The sequence below is a fragment of the Phasianus colchicus genome, chromosome 5 (genome assembly GCF_987193195.1).
Source record: "Phasianus colchicus chromosome 5, bPhaCol1.hap1.1, whole genome shotgun sequence".
Lineage (NCBI taxonomy): Eukaryota > Metazoa > Chordata > Aves > Galliformes > Phasianidae > Phasianus > Phasianus colchicus.
Window position 1 is genome coordinate 13,139,720 of NC_143440.1, and position 17,039 is coordinate 13,156,758.

The 17,039-nt window shown below is 38.6% G+C and overlaps 1 long non-coding RNA gene across 2 annotated transcripts in view; it reads left to right on the forward strand.

The window, feature by feature from the left end:
* The window catches only part of LOC149917750 (uncharacterized), a 45,006-nt gene extending 29,356 nt beyond the window's left edge, over positions 1 to 15,650 (forward strand). Inside the window, exons 3-6 of one of the 2 annotated variants that reach the window (XR_016467239.1) lie at positions 13,315 to 13,493; positions 13,585 to 13,697; positions 14,152 to 14,367; positions 14,977 to 15,650. This is a non-coding gene — a long non-coding RNA (uncharacterized LOC149917750). Of the gene's footprint in view, positions 1 to 13,314; positions 13,698 to 14,151; positions 14,368 to 14,976 lie in introns of both variants that reach the window. The other variant, XR_016467238.1, reaches the window with a different exon arrangement.
* Positions 15,651 to 17,039: the final 1,389 nt, after the last annotated feature.

The window sequence follows — 17,039 nt, forward strand, 5'->3', positions numbered from 1 at the left end:
GTTTTTGAGCCATGTGAACTTCTTCCTGAGAAGTAAAGTGAGTCAAACAAAAAGCATCATTTGAGCGTTCAAGTGTCCTCCAATAGAACTGCATTTCACTCAGCATTAAATGGAAAATTTTATGTACCTTTAAACATCAGAACAGCAAGAAACCCTTGTTTCATTATTTTCATTGAGTTTTAAGCTACTTCTGGTTTTATGTTGGCATTACCCCAGTTGGCAGTCTGGATCCTTCTTCCATAAAGACTGACAGTATGGCAGCTTAGAGACAGGTAAATACTTTGAATAAGGTGAGGAGCTGTGGTTGAACTTTATGCTTGTGCTAATGTAATTCTTCTGATTTCAGTCATTCCTTTGAATTGGTTGAGAACAGTCAGGTCTCTTGGGGTTTATCAGTGAGGCACTACCTATTTAGCTGAGAAAAGCAAGTCTTTAATTTAGAAATACTATTTATCTGTGGCTAAAGATGAAGCATAAGAGCTGTCATCGGATTTGAATGCTTGGTTTTGTGTTATGGAATAGGATGGAGTCGCTAGGACAACTGAAAGAATTTCACCTAAGAATATGTCTAAAGTTAGTCTGTATTTTAATTTAAGCTGTTGGACATTCTGTACTGCTGGAAACTGTTTTCAAGCTTCAATGCAAGTAAATTCAATCCCAATGTGATCAATCTTGCCTTGGATGTATTTGGACAACTCTAGAGAGAGAAACGTGAGCTACCAGTTCCTTTCTTTAATGCAGTAATGATCAGCTTATTGAGTTAATTTTCTGTAGGAGTTAGAAACTAACTAAATTTTTTATCTTTTTAAACTTTTTATCTTTTTTTTATCTTTTTATTTTTTATAACTTTTTATCTTCCCCTTTTCAGAGAAGACAATGTGACGGAAAACTTTCTTATGTTTTAAAATGTATTTCGATTTGAATAATTCTCCATCTATATTAAGTTTTCAGTACAGAGGGAAGAAGGCAGCTATTGATGATTTGGTTTCTGAAATGATTTTCAAAGAGGAGCCAGGCTGATGATGGGCCCTGCATGGCCAACTTCAAAAACAAGTTCTGTTCCTTTCCTGGCATGTGTGCTCTGGATGGAAAGAGATTCTTTTTAATGTGATGTGGAAACATGGATATGCTCCCATGAAATACAATGAACTTACATCTTTTATTTCACTTTGCTTTGGGACAGCTGGGACTGAAGATGAACTGTTATTCTGAACACCATTAGTCCTTTTTCTTTCCATTGCTGTGAAGCACAACCTACCTGCCCCATCTGCAATGATGCAATGGGCATGGAGAGGTGCCAGGCCAGCAGAGACACCTAGGCTTTCATCTGTGTAAAAGGTTGCATTAATATTATCTGGCTCTGCAAATGTTCAGTGAACACTTGCACCTTAAGATTACTGGGAAAAGTTCAATAGAGAGCTTTCAAGTTCTTATATATATATATATAAAAGAAGAGTGAGGGGAAATAAAACCAGGTTGCTGTACATAAAATAAGACTTTGGATCAAACAGGGATCATATCATGAGTCCCTCAAAAATCTGTGGGGTTTATTAAAGTACGTTGTTGCTGTCAAGTCTTAAAAGGATTTTAACTCTTTATAGTTGTTCTCTGTTGACCAAAGCTGAATTTCAGTGCTGAGCAGCAGTATTGTGGTTTAGTTTATTTTGCCTTTTGAAAGTATTGTAATGTGAGCTGAGGCACAGCAGTAGCAGGAATGTCTCTGGGGCAGCGAGGAGATGTGCCTATGGGAGGCTGCTGGCAGAGACTGGGATGCTCTAGATTGTCAGGGCACAGCCAGGGGATGAGGGCCACAGCATGGCCATGGGAACAGGGATAGTCAGCAGGGTGGGGACTCCTTATGGACACATGTGCTCTGATGGAGCAGTTTCCTGAGCTTTCATCATGTAAAGTCAGTAGTGAAGGCTGCTGCCTTGCTTTGGGTACCGTGCACGCTGCAAGTAGTAACAAGCACACCAACCTTGCTGGGTCTTGAGGGCTGCAGGCAGAACTGATGGCTGGAGGAGGGCGGTAGGCATGCATGCCCTGGTGAGCTCTCAGCCCTTGGGGAAAGCACTTCCCTAAAGCACTGTGGAAGGGGAGAGCTCCTCCATGCTGGGCTCGGCTTGTCCAAGGGCAGAGCTCCACAAAGCCTTTTGCAGCCGTTAGTGCTGTCCCATGCTGCAAGCTGACTGCAAGGAGCATATCAACATCTCTGCAACGTGCTCAGATTTCAAAGGCGGTCCACCAAACCAGCTGCATCTAAAAAAATTGAGTATTTTTTTTTATGATTTTTTTTGGGGGAAGATACCATGCCAAGCCTTTTGAAATGAAAGCTGGGGCAGGCCTAGTGGAGATTACTGTAGGAAAAATGCTGCTGGCTTGATAAGCCGCAGATGTCTGTGAGATTTGCTGAGGCTGCTGACAGCTCATGACGATTCACAGCTTGCAAAGTCCTCCATCCATGGCTTGTGTGCTGGGTACATGGCTGCTGGTGTGGGGCAGGGGTTGGAGAAAATCTGCAAGAAAAATGATGAGATTTTTAGACTTGATCTGGACCTGTTTTGGTAATAGGCATTTCTTGCAGCTAATTAGGCAAAAATAGAGATGTTTTTGACAAAATAGTGTTGCTACAGGCAACCGTGGTTATAGCACTGTAATGAAAAGATGTAAGCTGACGAAATTCTCTGGAAGTATGAGATGGTGGAAATATAGCTTATTACAGTGATGTATTTATTATTATTTTAGAGAAGACCTTCATTGGGTCTTACCAATTAGTGAGTCTTAACAAATCAGCAGCAACTACTATGACTTCTTTTCCTTTTTTAATAGCATCCTCTCATCACAATGTTGCAGTCACTGTGCTGACTGTAACAGCAGGTCCCCCTACAGCCCATTAGGAAACAGGATTCATGAAAAGATCTCAAATTTCTATGAAGAAAACCTAAACTATACATCGGTCTCAAAATAAGGCAATTAAATAGTTTCACTCATGTACTGGTTCACATACGTATGACCTTATTTTTTGGACAATGCTACTAGTTAGACTATTTCTGAATCAAAATAGTTGTTTTTGCAATATCGGTGTCTTCACTGACTCTTAAGATGTAGATGTGAAATTATCCCCTCCACACCGTCAGTGACCTTTCCTGCAGAAATCCCGTGGGTATCTCATCCTCTGCTTGGATTAATGTTCTTCCAAGCCTGCGCTCTCAAATGCCCTGATATCATATGTTCAAGTTTATTTTAAACAAACAATGAATTTAATTAAATTTGATGTTAGTTTTAATTTAAGTGATGCTTGTTTTCCATCACCTTAAAATACCTTTGCAGATGCTGGTGTTCACGTTGCACCTTCTTGGTCCCAGTACTTCGAGCATCTGGATAATGGGTTGGAATTAGTACAACCACAGTGCTCAACAAATCTCAAAATACTGCTTTTCCAAAATATTTTAAAGCAAAGTATTCTTTGCATCATTCACTGGAATGGCAGAGTTCCCTATTAAATTGTGATAAACATCAGGCCAGAAAGGATATTTGCATAATCTTGAAAGGGATTTAGCAATTTAAAAGCAGATTTGACACTGACGTGAATCTCTACAGGTGTAGGGTAAGACAAAGATCAGTTTAAGGCTCTAGAAAAGAATATGTTTAATGAGTTTTGAGTCATGCGTGTATTCATGTAATTTTTGACAAACAACTGTGCTGTAGCTGAGCTTTGAATTCCAAATGGTTCCTAGTGCCTTCAGTCTCATGCTCCTATTGGTTTTGTTTAATTTCGTTATCTGTTGGGAGTAATGGGTCTATAATGTGAAAATGTTTTGTCACAATGGGTATCTGAATAAAATGGCAGTACTACCCCAGCAGGACGTTTTGTTAAAAGAAAAGTAATTTATGTCTAGATAATTAGTGGTGTTTTACCACTGAAATGTACACCACTTGGAGGAATAGGCACTGGAGCCTTTCACACCTGCACGGGATATGAAATCCCAAACAATTAAAGCAATTAATATTTCCTTCTGAAAAGAAGGTGCCCATTGTGCATTAGCTAAAAGCGTATTGCGGGAGTGAAACCAAATGTAGTAAAGCAGAATGTGCAGTCAGTGGAAAATGTACTCCTGGAGATCTTCTGACACATCTTGTCATTCCAAAAATACAGAGTGATTTTGTGAGTGAGTGGCGTTTACAAGGCTGAATTTATCATAATATTCCTAGTGCAAGGCTTTGCTTTTATAGAATGGTTACAAGGAGTTGTTGGTTTTCCTACTAAGAATTAAATGATGTTTGGTCTTTTGGTTGAAAACTGAATACAAGTAATATATGGGGTTAAAAGTCATCTTAAAAATAAAAGAATCATAGAATGACCTGGGTTAAAAAAGACCACAATGATCATCTAGTTTCAAGCCCCCTGCTGTGTGCAGGGTCACCAACTATTAGACCAGGCTGCATTCTATTTCCACTTTTAGTCTAGGTCCCAGTTAGGGCCTTTGGAAGACAAAAATTAATGACGTTGTTTGACTGAAAATGCCACATTTGACTTCTACCAGTTTGTGTTCTTGTGGTCATCTTAGCAAAGAAGAGGAAAACTGAAATCCCCCTTTGAGTTTCCTCTGCAAAGCGGGCGCAGTCTGTGGGTGCTCAAAGCCATCCCTCTCCTGGTTCCCTATTTTTGGAAGCCTGTAGAAGGTCAGTGGGAAACATAACCCCCCAGTTCCTAAGGCGAAAGCAGCCTGGATTATCATTCACAAGAAACTAAAGACGGAGTGCTATTAGAGAGCAAATAGCTATTCCTAATAGTATTTCCTAGATGAACGCAAGCAGCTTAAATTTCGGTGGTTCAAAATTAGTTGCTGAATTAGAAAAATGTTCAGGTCAATTTTTTTTCCTTAATTACTGCTGCTGTCTAACTTTTGAGATCTAACTGTTGTTGCTGAGAAAAGACTTCAGGAACCTATTCACAAGAAGCCTTTTAATATAAAGAGCAGTCATTTATCAAATTGCTAAGAAAAACAAATACTATAGCATATATTTTTAATTGTTTTGTACTGCTTTAACGTGCGGTTGCTGCACTTGCATTAAGAAGCCTAGGATTGGCTGTAACCAGTGATTTGTGCATTTTGCTAGAAAATAGGCATTGAAAACTAAAACAAAATGCTTTGTTTCCCTGATGGCTGTCTCATGTTGGAGCTCCATGGATGTAATCTCTGCTCTGAGCAGGATGTGCAGGACAGAAAGGTGCTTACTGTCTGCGAGCCTTTGTCTTTAATAAAAAAAAATATAAAAAAAAAGTAAAAAATGAGAAGGAAAAATAGTAGAAGAAAAAAGGGTGAGGGACTGGGATGAGTGTGTTGTGTGGTGGGCGAGAAGCTTTCTATACCTGTATTTTTAATGCCTCCTGTCGCAGGAGAGCATTGCAGAGCTGTGTGCTGGAGGTGGGAGGCAAAACATTCTTCTCTAGTTCAGTGAAACATGGGGAGGGATTGACTTGGGTTTCTGGTCCTAGAACACTGAGTCCCTGTGCTATTCAAGCTCAGCTGCCCAGCAGTGTGGCTCTGCCAGTGTGGCAGTGCTGGGAAGCAGCTGTACTGGGGCCATGACTCTGCTTGGGGATTCTGGCTTTCATCCTCTTGAGCCTATTGGTGACTGTGAGTCTCTTCAGGGAAGGACGTGTCTTCTCCAAAAAAGCTGGAAAAAAGAAAAAAAAAAAATCAAATCTTTTAGATATAAATTAAGTAATATATGCTTTTAAAGTTGTCATCCTTCAGAAGGGGAGAAAGCACCAAATTCATTGTTTAGTGAACAGCAGAAGTTGATTTGTGGCTCCTCTTGACTCAGTCATGCAGTAGAGGAGCAGCTGGTAACGCGACCGGTTAAAATAAGACAATATAAAGAGGAGGAAATGCTATATAACCGAAGCAAAGAGGTATTATTAGCTCCTGTACTCTGCTAGTGAAGATCCAGGGAATAAGAGAAGCTCGTTAGGAGGCCAAGGAAGCTTCCCTGCAGCTCCCATTCCCCTCTCCTGCAGGCTGGCTCCCAGGACTGTGCAGCTGTCTGCAGCAGGCAGCGTGTACCTGGCTGTGCTGTGCTGGGGGCAGAGAGGTGCTGGGCAGTCCTATGGAGGAGTTCAGCACTTGTGTGTTTCTGTTGAGAGGGATTTCTGCATTGTGCTTTGCTGTGTCAGAGACAAAAATGTCACGCGTTGGAGCAGCTTTGAGTATAGAAAACAGGCATTTTCTATTGTGTTGTGTTGATCAAATTGGGCAGGAGACAAGTGTCTGAAAGTGTGGGACAAGGTACTGAGCTGCTGGATGGGCAGTGAAGCAGTTGCTATGCTCAGAGGATGCCACATTAGTAACATGGCAAATTGGAATTCCTGTCCTATAAAGCCCTGTCATGGATGCATAGGACAGACGTTCCCCTAAACTACCTGAGCATCATCTTAGAATGCTGAAGCGTTTGCTCACACTTCTCTCAGAGAAAACGTTCTGGACTTTGCTTGCTGTGACAGAACAACCTTCTCTAATGCAAGCCATGAGCTCAGCATGCCGGCTGTGAGATACTGCAGTGTGCTCAAATTCCTACAAGGGGTGAAAAGGAAAACTAACATCAGTTATTTTCAATTTTAAAATGCAAATCCACAAGACTCTGCACCAACTTCATTAAAACAAGAAGCTCTTCATATAGGAAAATGTAGAACAAACAAAAAGAATTTAAACCCTGAAGAATGTGCATGTGAGACCATCTGAGGCCAGGCTGGCTCGGGATCATTCTTGTGACTGTGCTCTGTGTGCATTTCAGGTTAAATTCCTCTTTCATAAATACTGGGAGAGCTGAAGCTTGCGCCCTATACTGCATGAGATATCACTGATGCTTGCATAGTAGCATGAATGCCTCCTTGTTTCTGCTTGAGGATGTTTTTAGTGATGTTCTGCTGAATTGCATGTACTGTTGTTCTAAGTGTATCACATTGATGCTGATAGTTATTGTAGGATCACCTCAGGCATGCAATAACAACTCCATTTTTGAGCTTTAAAAGAGGTATCAAATTGTAAAGTCGATCACTGCAATTTATCTCATGCTTATAATATTGCATTTTATGTTATGAAAAGGTCATTCTCTTTTGCATTTTTTTTCTTTAATTCAACCAGTTCCTTCCATACAATAGTTCCCAGATTCTTTGTGTTGACAGTACTCTTCAGCTTATTTGGTTGGACTAGTTTGGTTTTGTCTCAAGATCCTGAACAAAAATATTTAGACCATTTGTCCTGTACCTATTTTTGACAATTTCTACTAGTGAGTTTTCTCCAGCTTGATACCAAACTTCTCAAAAATACTCATTTCCATTTTGTCTTGCCTCAATTCTCATTCAATTTACAGTTTCTCTGCTAAACTTTAGTGTTCTTCAGAGAAATGTTTTTCTTAAGTCACCATTTCAGGTAGTGCATTAATATCTAACCACAAGAGACCTGTTACATCAGCTTTCTTTGTTTTTTTTTTTTTTAAAAAGTCACTTAATTGGACACACACAATAGGTGTCCATATACACAATAGTACTTGAAGGTCTGTCTAGGATATAAATTCACTTCCCTGTTCTTCAGGTTCTTTACTCCTCCAAGATTTCTTCAAAAGAATTAATGGCTAGAATATAATTGTTTGAAGTAATTTCTCTCAGCCCTGTTCATAAATATCAGCACGATGTTCTTGCTCTCTGTTCAGCTGGAATCACCAGTGATCTGATGGATCTTTTATAAGTACTTAATGTAGCTTCTGCTGTTCTTTTGTTTCTGCTTCTGCCAGCCCAGATATATTAAATCTTCTGAGTTTTGCTTCCATCTTAGTTGTGACCATCTTATCCTTGTTGCTACCTATATAAACCTGTTTCATCTTCAAAACTGACATCAGATTATCATTTAATCCTGTACGTAGATTCTCTATCCTATCTGTACCATATGTTGCCCTTTTTTTGCTCCTTTCTTGGTTCTCCTTTTATTTAGATGCAGTGGACTCATTGCTGTCTGAGATACTTTTCAAATTTGCAGAATCACATTTGCTCAAGATGTATGCAAAATGAAATAATTTTTCTTAATGTTTTTCCTTTCTTAATCTCTTTTGTGCTTCCTAAAATCACGTGTGCATAGGCACTGCCATAGTGAGACATGTTTTGTTTAAATGTAGTAATAAAAAAATGTAGAAGAGAGCAACAGCTCCCAATCTCCAGATTGAAAATTAGTTTGTCCTTAGCAAGTGAGATGGTTTTGGCAGCAATCACACTAAACAGGGATTTTCCAATCTTGGCTGCTAACATGAGATTCCTTGTTTAGGATCACATTGCTTGTAGATTACAGAATTGGCCACAGAATAGACACACTGCTCAAATGACAGATTTGTCCAACCTGTGCCGTGTTACAGGAAACGGGGCCATGTTTTGTAAACCAGAGCTAATATTTTCCATCTGTAACCAAGTACAAGACTGATGAAGGACATAAAGAATATTATGCAATGGAGAATGGCTGAAAGGAGAAATCTCAAGCCTTCAGAGATTGCGTTTCATTTGTGTTTGTTTCTCTCGTTAATTTTCAGGACGCTTCAAATAATAATACAATTCTTACCTAGCTAAGTATACCTTAAACAATCCAAGGCAGCTATGATCAGATTCTCCAGAGAAACTTTCACAGCTATTCTGGGCTTTAAGACAAAACATTTTCATTTAGTAGCTGACTTTGTAACATCCCCATGAAAAGACACTGTGTGTGTTATTGGGTAAAACACTTAGGTTGTGCTTATTGCCTCCCTCCTTCTTAAAGGACTGAACAGGCCCTGCTGAATTTCTGGTGTACTCAAACAGATATGTTATGAGAAATCCAGGACTCCCATTTCTATCCTAGCTATCCCCCCTGAAGATGACAATTTTAGAAATGAAGTGCCACGTATTAGCCACGAAGAGCTTCCTATTTCTAATTAGAAGAACAATCGAGTCTGTAATGCACATCTACTTCCACAAATGCCTTAGTATTCAAGGATAGTCAACTTTTGTCAACTGTTAATTGGATATTTGCTTATAGTGGTACTAAGAAAGCTCTTCCTATTTAGGTGAATGAATGGTGGGGAGGGAGGGAATTCTCCTAAACAATTTGAGAGATAGTCAGTAGATAGAAATAAAAAATAATCTATTCCTGAAGTAAGTATTTCTAGTAGGTCAGATGATGCATCACAGGCTCCAGAAATGGATTAACGATAAACGTTTGACCCCATGTCTTTGGATGGGTGTTGGGTTGTGTGTCACCTCTAGGTTGTTGAATTGTTGGTTTTTTAATGGTGACCATTTCCTCAAAGGTTTTTCTGTTGGCTTTTTTTTTTCCCCTCCATAGAGGAGAGCTCCCTCTCAGGCAGCGTTGTATTTCCAAAATTCGCTTTGAGGGAAGGGAGGCTCTGGTTTGGAGGTTCTCCAGGAGCTTTGACTGAGTTCATCACATGAGCACCAAGTGTATAAAGAGAGGATTTCAAACCTGCAAGATTGGAAGCGTATTTTGGAAGACAGTGCCTGGAAGTGCCAATGTGAAAGTATGGGTTGAGCAAAGGAGACTGTGAACTTTACTTAATAAATAAATAAAAATAAGAAAAAAAAAATGTAGTAGACCACTGCAAGGTGTGAAGGGGAAATACTTGCCAGGCTGGGTCTTCCAGGGAGCTGGGACAAAGAACCTAGCAAGCATTGCTGGCTTTGTGCTGAACAGATGGCCACAAAAATGTCATGCTCATAGAAGGGGATTTCCAAAAGGGCAGAATTTGGCTCCATTTCTCCTAGCTTGTGGTGTCTACAACAGTCGTGGGGCACAGTGAAAATACTCTCTCTGTAAAAGAAATAGTCCTCTGCTCGATTGTATTTGATATTGAATGAATGTGTAAAGACTGAGTAGTGCGTAATTTTTTTCCTTTCCTACTGTAAACCATTTCACGTACTTCTGCCCTAACTTCCATCTACCTCCAGAGTAGCACTTGACCAGTCTAGGACTGTGATGATGCTGTATAAATACATCTAAGTGCTTCTAAAAAGAAAGTTGTATGTACAAAACTATGGGAAATAATTCAAGAGAAATGAAGTAGCACAGGTGACTTTCTTTTACCGGACAGTAAACCCAGATATAAAATCTGGGGTTTCTAATAATATATTTCTGATATAGAGAGAGAATGATAATTTCTTGGTGCTTACAGAATGCATTTTCAAGCAAAATTTAGTATCAAACAGAATGGTTTTCTTACACTGAGCAACAAACTTTTCTAGGTGCAAAAAGCTGGCAGTGATGCTATAGTCTACAGTAAACTGTAACTGCATAAGGGAGAGAAATATTGGTATCCCTTTGTGTTCTAACATTGCCACGGGATGCTGCTTCAAAAAAGTTGTCATCCTACCTCAAGCAGTCAGATGTGGAAAAAATGAAAGGTCAGTCTTTAGAAGAACACCCCTAAACTCCTTGCTGGTTGACGTGACAGGGGTATGTGTTTTAGGGGTAGGTATGCTCCAAAAAGTAATTGTTGACAAATGTGAAATATAGGGCTTCTGCCTGAAATCAGCTCCTGCCCATTGCATTTTCCTCTCTAATCCATGTGCTCCTCTCACACTTCATGCTTTCAGCAGTAAGACTTGTAAAGTTTGATTTGATATTTCATCACTTTCTGAAGGATGGAAGATCAATAAGAGTGCAAATACGCAAATTTAGTGTGGTAAACTACTTGTGTCTGCTGCTAGATAAGGGCACGGTTGCTTTCATAGCACCATTCCAATCTCTGCACATAAGATGAAGTAGTGATGGGACTGGGCAGGACTCGGGCTCATTTCTGCTAGTATTCTCCAAAAAATCTAGGATGAATAACAATTGTGCTGTCAGTGTCCTGTGATTACAGGAAGTATGTATGCTTAGGACAGAAGTTTGGAATTGGTTTTCTCTCAGTTTTAAGTTTCTGGGATTTTTTGTTTGCTTGTTTCAAAAGAAATTCCCTTTATTCAATAATTGTTTCCAAATATCATTCATTGTTCTCACATGTATGTTTGTCTCTGGCCTCTTCCGCCCTCCTGTTTTATACATTTAACTCAGTCATCGTGGTTCTCTATCACCTTTATCACCACAGCTTCTCCAAGTAATAGAAAAAATACACTGTATTGGGTAGCCCTGTTCTTTCTGCTTGAGACAGTATTATTTTGGCAGAATACGATCTTTGACTCTAAAGCTTATCCCTCTTGCCAAAATCTGATTCAAATGCTGGTGGTCTGATCATAGTTCGCACTGAAAAATTAAAGGTGAGCATGACTGCCCTCAGGCCTCACGCTTCTCTTCAAAAGAAAAACCAGCTCATAAATAACGCAGGCTCTCCCGCCCCGCTCTTTAGCAACCCTCGCACATAGCCCTAGACCTATTCGCATTTGTCACAGCATGTCCCAAGAGCTCAGCCAAGGCAGGAATTCAGCTTTACTAATCCCAAGCAGCTTCCTGCAAGATCAAGTATCAGGGAAAGAAATATGTTCTTTTATAGCAAAACTAAATTTCTAACCCCTTGCCTCATGCCAGAACCAATGCTGCCACTCGCTCCAGTCTCAGTGGTGAGTCAAAGGTGGCAGATGTCCCTGCTGCCTTCAACCTTCTTCCCCCATTTGATCTGGAGTCTGTGAGTTGTTAGTGGTAATTCATGCCTATTGGTTTCCAAGCCCTAACCTGTGCTGTATTCACCTCAGAAGAATCCAGATGCAGAGAGGGAATTGTCTTTATGCTTTCTGGAAGTGCTGACTTTACCAAATGCTGTTCCATCTCTCCTAGAAACAATCTGAGGCTGGAACTGTTTGAGTTTGCTTTAAATTAAAGTTCAAAGTAAGAGTTCACCTTTGGCCAAGAAGTAGATGTATTCTCTATTTGGTGACACTAATTCTTCTACATGCTGATTTTGTTGTAAAGTAATACCTTCTTCACCTTATAAAGCTCTATTGATATTTGGTTTGTTTTTTGTTTTTTTTTTTAAGGGTAAGCCTGTGCTTCAGGCCCTGCTTAGGTCTGATTTGAGAAATAGAGAAGACTTTTGATACCTGCTCATCTTAGTTTCTGGGAGCTGGGGCAGCAGGGCTGAGTTGTGTAGCCTTCATTGGTCACTGTTTGGAGGCAAAGTTAGGTTTGGAATTGGAGATCTTAATCTGACCTAAATAATAGAGACACACAATAAAGCCAATCCTTCCAAAATGAGAGGTGCTGCTGGAATTACTGTTTCCTTGATGCTCCTGACCAGGCTGGGAACAACTGGCTTCCTGTTTTCTGGTCTGGGCTCAGTTAGGGTGCTGGTCAGCCATGGCTGTTGATTCAGGTCTTGGATCCTTCATCTAATTTGGATGAAGGAGAATACTTCACTGTTTTCATTGCTGATCAGAGGTACAGCTATGTTACTGAATGGAGTCAGGAAACAGGTTCAAAGAATTCATAACGGAAGGTGCCTGAGTTGGAGCTGAGATGTCACAACAGAACTAAAAGCTGTCATGGCTGTGACTTTGAGTCAGATCTGTGGGCTGGATTTATTGCCAGCCCTTTGCAGCTCCTTGCACCAAGACTCCAACGTATCCTGATAACTGTTTTTCCTGTCTTGATTCAAGACTGAATTAGTGAAGGACAAGTGCAGTGATAACTAACGACAGAGGTCGGTAGCAGGACACGATCCTGCTCTTTGTGCTGCCTTTAGGTTTGGGCTGAAGGCTAGATGTGGCTGTGTGGCTGTCCAGTGACTCACTCAGGGCAGTGGTTACAGGAGGAAAATACGGGGCCAGAATGAATTAAACACCTTATTTGTTCAGTAGTTCCCACTGTTTCCCATTTTGGGAAATTCACTTTTCAGTCTGCGTCCAACTTGCTCGGAAGCCTCTTGTGTGTGTGATACATGGATCTCTAAGAACAGCTCTGACCCTTTACATTTCTTTTCAATGGTAAAATGTTATTTATAGTAAGAGTTTGACTGAGGCTATGGAGTTATTGGCTGTATGTCTTATAAAGCAAGCCAAATGGGGAACCAAAATAATTCTGATTCAAGTTTCTCTAAGCCTAAGCTCTGCTGCTATTTGTGGGATCCATTTAAAAAAAAAAAAAAAAAACAACACCCTCATTAAAGTCTTTCAGATCTGTTCAGTTCTTTCTTTATCTTGCAGAATTTTGACCTTTCATCCAATTAAAGCACTGAAAAACAAGAATTTAGTGTAGCTGGAAATTGGGGGAGAACAAGTTATAGAGTTAAGCTCTCTTTCTGTGAGGAAGATTTATTGTATCTTTCACTGGTTTTTCTCCCTAGATGTGAGGTGAGGGCACATGGATACCTGAATCTACACAGTGGAAAAGTGGAGGCACTGGGGAAACGTGTCTTTTAACCCAGGAAACTGCAGATGTAAGATGCCTCTTACAAGGACAGAAGGGCAAAGGATGCTGCAACAGGAGACTAAAATTTGGTATTTTGCTATTTCAGATGCTCAGGTGGGCTGGGTTCTGTTTTTCATTGAAGTCTCATCTCTGTCCCTACTTCGATCACCTGCTTTCTGCTGAGTATTTCCCTTTACTTTTACAGCTGTAATGGAGCAACTGTATGACAAAAAGTCCCGGATTTCTTCTTGTCAGTTATAATAATGCACGTTGGCATTTGAATTAAATGCCATGGCAGCAGTTCATAGAAGAGCAAAGGTGATGCTGGGTTTGATTCCTCTTTGTCTGGGCAGCAAGCTGGCATTGGGCCTGGGCCAGCCAGGGTTTATCAACTAAGAGCTGCCCATTTCCCCGCTCCCCAGGCACTGTGCTCCATTCGCACTTTCCTCCCCACGGGGCACATCCCTGAAGGCTGATATTTCATATCACCACGTTGCCACAACCCTCCATGACGGGGAGAAAATTTCAGTCGTTCGCCTCATTTACTTGCAAACCTTTATAAATACCGCAACTAATAGCCTGGGTGAGTGGAAGATTAATTTCCATACCACCTGGCGGCAAGCTGTGGATTAGGCTGTTGTCCCTCTTGTGGGTTTAATGTTCGAGGAGCAGAGCACTCAAGTGCCCAGACAATTGGCCTCTTGTTTAAACAATGAGCTTATAGGTCTTGTTAGCCAGCGCTCTTAAATTTTCATTTTATTCCGGTATGCAGGCTTGTGTGATGTGGAGAATTGCTTCAGTGCAGAAAGATTGTAAACCTGTTCAATTAAAGGAAGTGCTCAGATCCAGCTGTTGGCGTCCCATGAATGCCAGTGGTCCTAGCAAAGTAAATAAGGCAGACACACTCCGCCTTTGGAACAGATACGAAGATTTGCGTCTTAATTCTCCTGAAAGAAGAGTCTTTGTTTGGAAAAGACCATTAGCAAAAGTAAGAGGAATGTAAAACTTGATGCATAAAATACCCAGTTAGACAAAGTCTTCTGCAGATAACAGAGAGGGCTCTATAGTATTGGTCTAGTTAAAAAAAAAAAAAAAAAAGCCACTGTAAATATCACGTACAGTACAAGATCCTGTTACAGTTACAGAATTTTCTTCTAAATTCTGAATGCCTTCCTCTCTTATGGGGAGACACATGTTGCAGATTAATTTATCCCATAGTTTTACTTCCAAAGAAGGAGACTAACAACCATAGCTGTGGCGTGCACACATTTGCAGCGTGTGCAAGAACATTCTCTGCACCGTTTGCGTGTACTTTTGGAGAGATCTTTGTACCTTTTTCTCTTGGGGTTTTCAGTTTCTTTGCTTTTGGTGACAGTGGAGCCCTTATTCATGGGTGACAGAAGGGTTTTTGGAGGTACTGAATGGTCAGCTGGTTAGGGCAGATGTCTATGTAGGGGTTGGAGTATATGTGTTTGTTTTCATGTATATACGTGGGCTGCTTCGAAAGTACTGCCTCTTGTTTTAGAGGGGGGTGGTGGTGGTGGTATGGCAGTAGAGTTGAATCTTCCTGACAGTATTCTCTTACGTGTTGTTGCAGTGAGATAGACAGCAGCAGAAGGGCAGTGTGACACAGAAGAAGCAAAGGTCTGTCACTGAATTCCTCCGTAGAGGAAAAAAATGGCACTACTGAAAACAAAGTAAACGCAAACGTCAATAAAGCAAATGCAAACAAACAGTAAACAAAAACAAATTTAATGTAAACAAAGTTAACATAAATGTAAACAAAAACAGTGTAAATAAAAGCAAACAAAAAACAACCTAAACAAAATAGAAGCTAACGTAAGCAAACAATGTAAACAAAGTAAATGTAAACAAAACAAACTTAATATAAACAAACTAAACGTTAACTAAAACAAAGTAAATGAAAAAAATTAATGTAAACAAAAACACACCAAATGTAAGCAAAGTTAACGTAAACATAAACAAAGCTAACCTAAACAAAATAGAAGCTAATGTAAGCAGTTAACGTAAACAAAGTTAACATAAATGAAAATACAGCTAATGTAAACAAAATAGAAGCTAATGTAAACGAAGCTAACATAAACCAAGCTAACGTAATCAAAATCAACATAAACCAATGTAAACAAAAACAAAGCTAACGTAAGCATTGTTAATGTAAACATAAACAGATAACCTAAACAAAATAGAAGCTAACGTTAATGAAGTTAACATAAACAAAAACAAAGATAATGTAAATATAAAAAAGTTAACATAAACAAAACCACACTAAATGTAAACAAAAACAAATTGAATGTAAACAAAAACAAAGTTAACGTAAACAAAGCTAAACAAACTATTAGCAAATGTGAACAAAAACCAAGTTAACATAAATGAAGTTAATCTAAACTGAAACAATCAAAAACAAAGGTAACAAACAAAAACAAACTTAATGTAAATAAACAACATAAAATGTTAATGTAAACAAAAATGAATTTAACATAAATAAAAGCAAAGTTAACGTAAACATAATTTAATGTAAACAAAGTTAACATAAACAAAAAGTTAACGTAAACAAAATAGAAACTAACATAAACAGTGTTATTGTTAACAAAAACAAAGTTAACATAAACAAAACCAAACTTAATATAAACAAAAAAGTTAATATAAACAAAGGTAACGTAAACAAAAAGTTAATGTAAACTAAGTTACTTTAAAGAAAAACGAAGTTAATGTAAATGAAATAGAAACTAATGTAAAAAATGTTTACGAAAATTTAATGTAAATAAAAGCAAACCTAATGTAAACAAAGTTAACATAAACCTATGGTAAGTTAACGTAAACAAAATAGAAGCAAGCATAAACAAAGTTAATATAAACAAGAACAAAGTTAACATAGGTAAAAACAAAGGGAAACAAAGTTAACGTAAACAAAGCTAGCATAAACAAAGATAATATAAACAAAAACAAAGACAACGTAAAGATAGAAAACATAAACAAAGCTAAAATAAAGACAAAAATATTGTAAACAAAGTTACCGTAAGCAAAAACTAAGTTACCATTTACAAAAGCAAAGTTACTGCAAATGAAGGTTACTTAAACATAAAGAAAGTTAACGTAAATAAAAATATACTTAATGTAAACAAAATCGAAACTAATGTAAACAAAGTTAATGTAAATAAAATGTTAATGTAAACAGTTAATGTAAAGAAAAAGAAAGCTAATGCAAATGAAAACAAACAGTGTAATGAAAACATAAACCAAAACAATCTTAACGTAAATGAACTTAACGTAAACAAAAAAAGGTAATGTAAGCAAAGCTAATATAAGCAAAAAACAAAGTTAATGTAAAGAACAAAACTTATGTAAAGAACAAAGCTTATGTAAACAAAGCTAAACATAAAGACAACATTAACATAAACAAAAAGTTAATGTAAACAAAAACAATGTAAATGTAAATAAAGCAAACAAAAAGTTAAACTAAGTTACTGTAAAAAAAAAAGTAATCAAAAACAAAGGTAACAATCAAAGTTTAATGTAAACGAAGTTAACGTAAACAAAGTTAATGTAAACAAAGTTAACATAAGCATTAATATAGTTAACGTAAACAGGAATAAACTTAATGTAAGCAAAATAGAAATTAGCATAAACAATGTTAATGTA